Here is an 8,718-nt window from a genome sequence, read left to right on the forward strand (position 1 = left end):
TGGCACCACCGCGGAGCCCCCTCACGGGACCCAGACCCCACCCACCGGGGGCCCCAAAAGCGACCAGCCCGACACCGGGGCAACGTGCCCAGAATCTCGTCCATCCCCGACCCGGTCCCGCTCCGGGAGACCGGCACGCCCCACCGTGGGGGACGGTTTCCCAGGCCCAGGCGGCCCGACCCGTTGCCCCGCACACAGCGCGGCCATCGGCACCGGCCACGGCTCGGCACGGCACGGGAGCGGACAGAGAGCCGGCTCACACGCCAGACTGGACACGCCACGCGCACCCAGCGTTCAAGCTACGACGCCCCCAACGGCCAGGACACCGGGCCAGGCCCAGCGGGACCCTCCCCCGACTCAGAGGGGGGAGGCGCGGGCCACAGTAGGCATCGAGCGGCGCTCGGTCCCCACCGCGGGGACCGGCGGACCCCTCTCTCTCCCATCACCGAGAAGAGGGAACTCTGCCTACACGTGAGCGAATCCAATCGCTGACGGCAGCGCTACCACAACGCAGAGAGAGGCGGCGAGCCGGGGGAATCCGGTACACCCCAAGGCACAACCTCTCAGATCGCTAGAGAAGGCTTTCTCACCGAGGGCGGGTCACGCTCCCCCAACCCACCGGTCGCCCCCTCACCGGGCCAGCCACGGAGGCGCTCAGGGACACCTGGGGAAGGGAGGGGGGGCCGTGGTCTACGGCAGCAGGAGAAGGAAAACCTGCGGCACCCCTTACCCCACGCGGGAGAGGCGCACCTCGCTCGACCACACCCCCTCCAATGAGCTGAGCTCCTCCTCAGGACCCACACGCAGACCCCCCGTGGCAGCAGCCGGAGGAGGGGGCCCCAGGGGCGGGAACACCACCACCACTCGGCCTCGGGCACCTGAGTGACAACCCGGAGCGCTCCAGGAGCACCGCAAAGGCCTGAGCGGAGCCAACGCTCGCACCACCCCGGCAAGGGCAGGACGACGGGCCGGCGGGACAGCCCCCCACCGCCGCGGAGGGGGGCCGCGCCCGCAAGGCAACACCCACAGGAGGCGAGAGCGAGGGATGCCTGCCGTGTCAGAGGACCCCGCCGCCCCCGCCAGGCAGACGACAGGAGAAGCACGGCGAGGTCGGGCCGGATTCCGTACCCCTAATGCCTCCCACCACCAGCCCCACACATGCAGGGAGAGGAGAGACACGGGGCCCCCCCGCGGGTGGGGTGAGAAGAGCGGAGCCATTCACCATGAAGGTCCGTCCCTCGCCCACCGCGGAACGGTCGCAGCCCGGGAGAGCATGACGTCACCACATCGATCGGAACAAGACCCAGAGCGGAGCAACGGGACCTCACCAGCCTCACCAAACCACCGAGCCGACCACAGCCCGCGGTCGGCCAGCCCCGCTCTGAGGGAAGGGACGGCGGACAACCCCAAGGGAGCGGAGGACGCCTGACACGCACGGCACGGAGCCAACGGAGCGGGGTTGTCACGACCGCCCCAGGTGCCCGCAGCGGGGAGCGCACGCGCAGGCGGAAGGGAGCCCCCCACCCGCATCGGCCTCTCCCCACCACACCCGGGTGGGTCAGAGGAGACCCGGGCCCACCCAGGGCGGCACCGGGGAGCCGGGACACTCAGACGGATGCGTGAGAGGCAAGGCACACGGGCCCCAGCCGGCGGCTCAAGCCAGAGCAGGGCCGGCTAGCCAGGTCACCGCCAGACCAGATAAACCCCCACGCATCCAGAGGCCCGACCTCTCCAGCGACAAGTCGCCAGAGGACAGCGTGTCAGCAACAACCCGGTGGCCCAAAATTCAAACTCAGCGTGAAAGATATACCCACCCTGGGGGGCAGGGGGTCGAGTCACCGGCCACACCACCGACTCAGAAACGCACGACACGGACATCTGTCCCCAAAAAGGCCACCATCGCAGCCACACACGGAGCACCCAGGGCCGTCTCGTCGACCCCCAAGACCAGGGACGCCCTCCGGGCCACCGGTGCCACGCAGGGGCCGACCCGTGCCTCCAGAGCGAGACCCATTCGGCCGTCCCCTCACACGCGAGGGACACACGAGGGACCGAAGGCGCTCTCAGGGACCACTCTCCGACTACGAACGCGGACTTGGAAGAAAAGTATCACAGCAGAGGGACCGCAGCCGGGTACGGCACCCCGGGAGGACGGCGCAGGACGGCCACCGACTCCCCACGAGAACTTGGAAAAGAGATTCGGCGGGTGCCTCAGGCGGCCAGGGCCCGCACAGGCCCGCGACAGGGCCGGGGAGGGGCGTCCCCGGCCACCCGCGCCATGCCCGGAGGGTCCCCGCGGGTCGCGGGTCGGGCCTCGGGAGCTACGGCGTGCTGGTCGACCAGCCCCGGCAGCCCGCACACCTCGCTCGGGCCTGGAAACTCGGCGACAGCCTGCCCCTATATAGCCCTGCACGCCCGTGCTCTGACTCACAAGTGACTCGCCAGAGCTCTGGCGCCACAGGGACAGCCCCGCTGACAGCCGCAGGCTTTCCGGAGCTCTGCCTAGCTCACAGCAGGGACGCTCCCCTCGCTCAGCAGCTGCCACCGGAGCTCTGGAAGCCAGGAGAACCATATAAAAGCGGCCACCAGATGGAGCCCGAAAACCGGCGACATGTCACCATCCCAAACCTGTCACCGAGACACATCCGGATGGCAGGGCGGCCGGCGGACCGCAAAACCGAAACCGTGAGTCGAGAAAGTCTTCCCGAGGCCGAAAACACAGCCCCTCCACCCCAACCCCACAGAAACGCTCCTCCAAACGTGTATCTGCGTAGACCGAGACAGAGTCAAAAGACAAGCCCATGACGTGTGGGTGTTTGGAGATGCATCTCGGAGGGAGAAAGAACACACAGGACTCGGGCGCGAGTCGTTCAGGTGACAGAGAGACGCCGAATGAGGACACGTTCACAATCCACACGGGGTGGGGGATGGGAGGGAGGGAGGGAGGGAGGGAGGGAGGGAGGGAGGGGATAGAAAAAAGAGAGATGGAGGAAGGAGGGAGGGAAGAAAGCAAGCAGGGAGCGGGGAGGAAGGAGATGGAGAAAACAGACAGAATTTAAAAAATCTGGAGAAGGTATATGATGAAAGGTGGAAAATGAAGAAAGATGAAAAAGAGAAAGAATGAGGAAAGAGATGACGGAAAGAAGGGCGAAAGAGAGGAAAAAAGAAAGTATAAAAGACAAAGAAAGAAAGAAAGAATAAAGGAAAGGAACAGATAAAAGGACAGAAGGGAGGGAGGAAGGAGGGAAAGAAAAAGAAAGAAAGAAAGAAAGAAAGAAAGAAAGAAAGAAAGAAAGAAAGAAAAAGAAAGAAAGAAAGAAAGAAGAGGCTAATGCCTTTTTCAGCGTTCGCCCACCTGCATCAAGGTGAAAATTAAAAAAGAAGAAGAAGGGGAAGAAGAAGGAGGAGGAGGAGGAGGAGGAGGAGGAGGAGGAGGAGGAGGAGGAGGAGGAGGAGGAAAGAAAGAAAGGAAGGAAGGAAGAAAAAGACAGAAAATGGAGAAAATAAAATTCGGTACTAAACACTATCTGGCCTGGCGACACAGCAAGGCTCCGTCTAGAAAGAAAGACAGAGAGACAGAGAGACAGAGAGAAAGAAACAGCGAGAGAGAGAGAGAGAGAGAGAGAGAGAGAGAGAGAGAGAGAGAGAGAGAGAGAGAGAGAGAAAGAGAGACAAAGAAACGCAGAGGCCGGGCACGGTGGCTCATGCCTGTAATCCCAGCACTTTGGGAGGCCGAGGCGGGTGGATCACAAGGTCAGGAGTTCGAGACCAGCCTGGCCAAAATGTTGAAACCCCGTCTCTGCTAAAAAAACAAACATTAGCTGGGCGCGGTGGCACGCGCCTGTAATCCCAGCTACAAAAAAAAAAAAAAGGAAACACAGGAACAACGAAAGAAACACAGAACTGGGTGACAGAGTGAGACTCTGTCTCGAAAGAAAGAAAGAAAGAAAAAGAAAGAAAGAAAGAAAGAAAGAAAGAAAGAAAGAAAGAAAGACAGACAGACAGACAGACAGACAGACAGGAACAACGAAAGAAAGAAAGACAGGAACAACGAAAGAAACACAGAAACAACAAAAGAAACACAGAACTAGGCCGGGCGCGGTGGCTCACGCCTGTAATCCCAGCACTTTGGGAGGCCGAGGCGGGTGGATCACGAGGTCAAGAGATCGAGACCATCCTGGTCAACATGGTGAAACCCCGTCTACACTAAAAATACAAAAAATTAGCTGGGCATGGTGGCGCTTGCCTGTAATGCCAGCTACTCAGGAGGCTGAGGCAGGAGAATCGCCTGAACCCGGGAGGCGGAGGTTGCAGCGAGCCGAGATCGCGCCATTGCACTCCAGCCTGGGTGACAGAGTGAGACTCTGTCTCAAAAAAAAAAAAGGAGAAAAAAAAAAAAAAAAAAAGGAAACACAGGAACAACGAAAGAAACACAGAACTGGGTGACAGAGTGAGACTCTGTCTCGAAAGAAAGAAGAAGAAAGAAAGAAAGAAAGAAAGAAAGAAAGAAAGAAAGAAAGAAAGAAACAAACAAACAAACAAACACAGGAACAGCGAAAGAAACACAGAACCGAGTGACAGAGTGAGACTGTCTCGCAAAAAGAAAATAAAGGAAAGCAAACACAGAAACAACGAAAGAAACACAGAAAGAACGAAAGAACCAGAACTGGGTGAGAGAGTGGCACTCTGTCTCAAAAAAAAAAAAAGGGAAACACAGAAACAACGAAAGAAACACAGGAACAACAAAAGAAACACAGAAACCACGAAAGAAACACAGGAACAACGAAAGAAACACAGAAACCACGAAAGAAACACAGAACTGGGTGACAGAGTGAGACTCTGTCGCAAAAAAAGACAAAATACAAGGAAACACAGAAACCACGAAAGAAACAAAGAAAGAAAGAAAGAGCTGGAAAAGGAAATTAGGAAGACAGAAACAAAAGGAGAAAGGATAGAAAGATCTTTTCTTGTTTTTTTTTTTGTTTGTTTTTTTTGAGACGGAGTCTCGCTCTTGTTACCCAGGCTGGAGTGCAATGGCGCGATCTCGGCTCACTGCAACCTCCGCCTCCTGGGTTCAGGCAATTCTCCTGCCTCAGCCTCCTGAGTAGCTGGGATTACAGGCACGCGCCACCGTGCCCAGCTAATTTTTTTGTATTAGTAGAGACGGGGTTTCACCATGTTGACCAGGATGGTCTCGATCTCTCGACCTCGTGATCCACCCGCCTCGGCCTCCCAAAGTGCTGGGATTACAGGCTTGAGCCACCGCGCCCGGCCTATTTTCTTGTTTTTTAATCCTCTAAAAGCATAGTAAGGCCCAGGTAGGGGCTACGACACACCTTCCACCTTACTAATATGTTGGCCAGGAAAATAAAAATTTACACTTAACGTAACCGTTAAAAGTGACTATGAGCCGGACGCGGAGGCTCAAGCCTGTCATCCCAGCACTCTGGGGGGCTGAGGCGGGTGGACCACCTGAGGTCAGGCGTTCAAGACCAGGCTGGCCAACATGGTGAAACCCCGTCTCTACTAAAAACACAAAAAAACTTCTTTAATTTTAACGTATAAAGAAAAGGAAAAAGTTCTCCAGGCGTGGTGGCGCATGCCTGTAACCCCAGCCACTCAGAAGGCTGAGGCAGGAGAATTGCTTGAATCCGGGAGGCAGACGTTGCAGTGAGCAGAGATCACACCGCTGCATTCTAGCCTGGGCGACAGAGCGAGACTCTATCTTAAAAATGAAAAAAAAAAAATGACTATGAGGGCCCAGGCCAGGGTGGTTGAATTTACCTAAGGAGTGGGGGTGGGGGTGGAGTGGAGAGGATATGCCTGACTGGAACGAGAGAAACCGAGGGGAGCAAGCAGAAGGGGACAGAAAGAGGAAGGGGAAGGGACGGAGGCACAGTGGGTTATTCTAGAATGTTTTCAAGCCTGGGGTGGGGGTGGGCACGGAGGGCAACTCAGGAAACAAGCCGACTCCAGCAATGACACCTAATTCATTATTGCTGGCATCGCTGCCTTGAAAGGGGGGCACCGCATGTTTCTTCCTCCACACCCATTCGATGACTTCTGGGAAATGCCATTTACTTGCACGCTCTTGACATCTACCTGCTTTCACTACAACTGAGGAGAATCAGGAAAGTCCCCACTAACGGCAAGGCCTAAAGTGGAGCTGTCATCCATAAAACCCAGGCAGCAGAGTCCATATGGGTTAAAAAGACACGAAGAGGCCGGGCGCGGTGGCTCAAGCCTGTAATCCCAGCACTTTGGGAGGCCGAGGCGGGTGGATCACGAGGTCAAGAGATCGAGACCATCCTGGTCAACATGGTGAAACCCCGTCTCTACTAATACAAAAAATTAGCTGGGCACGGTGGCGCGTGACTGTAATCCCAGCTACTCAGGAGGCTGAGGCAGGAGAATTGCCTGAACCCAGGAGGCGGAGGTTGCGGTGAGCCGAGACAGCGCCATTGCGCTCCAGCCTGGGTATCAAGAGCGAAACTCCGTCTCAAAAAAAAAAAAAAAAAAAAAAAGACACGAAGAGAGAAAGGGAAACAACGGATCAAAGAGAAGAACAATCGGGCCCAGCCAGGGTCTCCAGGGGTCTTCTGGGCAACGAGGGAGTGAGGGGGACGGACGGACGGACGGACGGACCAAGGTGGGGGCGGGGCGGGGCGGGGGCGGGTGAGCTCGGGGCGTGGGCGGGGCGGCGGGTAGCGGAGAGAAGCCACAATCGCTCCTGACTGCGGGCGGGCGGCCAGAGCGTCCCGTATGCCGCCTAGACCTTCAAGAACCGTGACCGCTAGGTGACGCCCGAAGACAACATATGCAAGTGTCAGCCCGGCACCCTCCCAGGCATTATCCCCACAACTAACCGAGCGGAGCCCCTGCGGGGGAAGGAAGCACCATGACTCGGCAATACACACAGAAACACACGCACCTACGTACGCACGCACGCACGCACGCACACGCGCGCCGTATTCCACAGTATAGAAGGGTTTATACCGTGATCACGAGAGGGCCCGCACTATTTTCTTTTCTAGTGACAAAAGAAAAAGCAGGCCGGGGCCTAGCGGCCCACGCCCGTCACCCCTGCACTCTAGTAGGCAGAGGCAGAGGCAGAGGCAGATGCGGGCGGGTCGCCTGAGGTCAGGAGTTCCAAACCAGCCCGGTCCACGCGACGAAACCACCATCTCTAGGCCCTCGAAAGGCTGAGGCAGGAGAATCGCTGGAACTCGGGAGGTGGAGGTCGCACTGAGCCGAGATCTCACCACTGCACTTCAGCCTGGGCGACAGAGCAAGACTCCGGGGGCGGGGAAGGAAAAAAAAAAAGGAAAAAAAAATCGCTTCCCTCTTGAGGTGAATACGCACTGTTACACGTACACAGAGAGCTCGGAAGGTATACAGGCCCTGACATCCTCTGTAACTTTGAGTCGGTCTGGCGATATTTTCCAGGCCTTCCGTTTCCCCGTCAGCAGTCACAGAAATAAAAACTCCCTCCTTTCCCAATTCGTCTTCATGTCGTCATCAGGCCACAAGAATAAGCGAACACATTTTACACGACAAGGAGGAAAAGCACAACAAAGCGAAAGTCTCAGAGGTCTGTGGTACAGATTGAAGAGACTCTTTCAGAATCCACAGAAAGACACACACACGGAGAGATGGAAAGAAACAAATAAAGAAAAGAGAAAGAGAGTAAGGAAGATAAGGAACAGGCCGGGCGCGGTGGCTCACGCCTGTCATCCCAGCACTTTGGGAGGCCGAGGTGGGTGGATCACCTGAGCTCAGGAGTTCAAGACCAGCCTGGCCATCATGGTGAAACCCCATCTTTATAAAAAAATAAATAAATAAAAAATAAAAAAATAAAAAGGAAGATAAAGAACAAGAAATATAAAGAAAGAGAGGGCCGGGCGCGGTGGCTCACGCCCATAATCCCAGCACTTTGGTTTGGGAGGCCGAGGCGGGTGGATCACGAGGTCAAGAGATCGAGACCATCCTCGTCAACATGACGAAACCCCGTCTCGACTAAAAAATACAAAAATTACCTGGGCATGGTGGCGCAGCCTGTAGTCCCAGCTACTCGGGAGGCTGAGGCAGGAGAATTGCTTGAACCCAGGAGGCGGGGGCCGTGGTGAGCCGAGATCGCGCCATTGCACTCCAGCCTGGGTAACGAGAGCGAAACTCCGTCTCGAAGGAAAAAAAAAGAAAAAAGAAAAAAGAAAGAAAGAAAGAGACAGAGATGTAAAGGGAAGAAAGATGAAAAAGAAAATAGAAAGAGAAATAGCAGAAAGAAAAAGATAATGAGAAATCAGAGAAAGTAGGGAGGAAGAAAGAGAAAAAAGAAAAAGAATGAGAGAGAGAGGAGAGAGGGAGGGAGGGAGAGAGACAGAGAGAGAGCGGTGGGGGGGGAGAGCGAGAGCGAGAGCGAGAGCGAGAGCGAGAGCGAGAGCGAGAGCGAGAGCGAGAGCGAGAGCGAGAGAGAGAGAGAGAGAGAGAGGAGGAATGAAAGAAATAAAGAAGAGGACAGCGCACCATGGCTCACGCCTGTAACCCCAACACTTTGGGAGACTTACTTAGGTGGAAGAATCGCTCGAGCCCAGGAGTTTGAGACCAGCCCTGGCAACACAGCGAGTCCCCGTTTGTACTAAAAAATAAAAGCACTTAAAAAGTTAGCCGGGCATCGTGATGGCAGGCGCCTGTAGTTCTAGCTTTTTTGGAGCCCGAGGT

The 8,718-nt window shown here is 56.1% G+C and overlaps 1 long non-coding RNA gene across 1 annotated transcript in view; it reads right to left on the reverse strand.

The window, feature by feature from the left end:
- The window catches only part of LOC135273372 (uncharacterized), a 20,937-nt gene extending 13,988 nt beyond the window's left edge, over positions 1–6,949 (reverse strand). The window contains exon 1 of the long non-coding RNA XR_010341156.1: positions 6,867–6,949. This is a non-coding gene — a long non-coding RNA (uncharacterized LOC135273372). The remainder of the gene's footprint in view (positions 1–6,866) is intronic.
- Between the last annotated feature and the right edge of the window lie 1,769 nt (positions 6,950–8,718).

The sequence above is a fragment of the Aotus nancymaae genome, unplaced genomic scaffold (genome assembly GCF_030222135.1).
Source record: "Aotus nancymaae isolate 86718 unplaced genomic scaffold, 86718_ANA_hifiasm-v0.15.2.pri h1tg001260l, whole genome shotgun sequence".
NCBI classification, from domain to species: Eukaryota; Metazoa; Chordata; class Mammalia; order Primates; family Aotidae; genus Aotus; species Aotus nancymaae.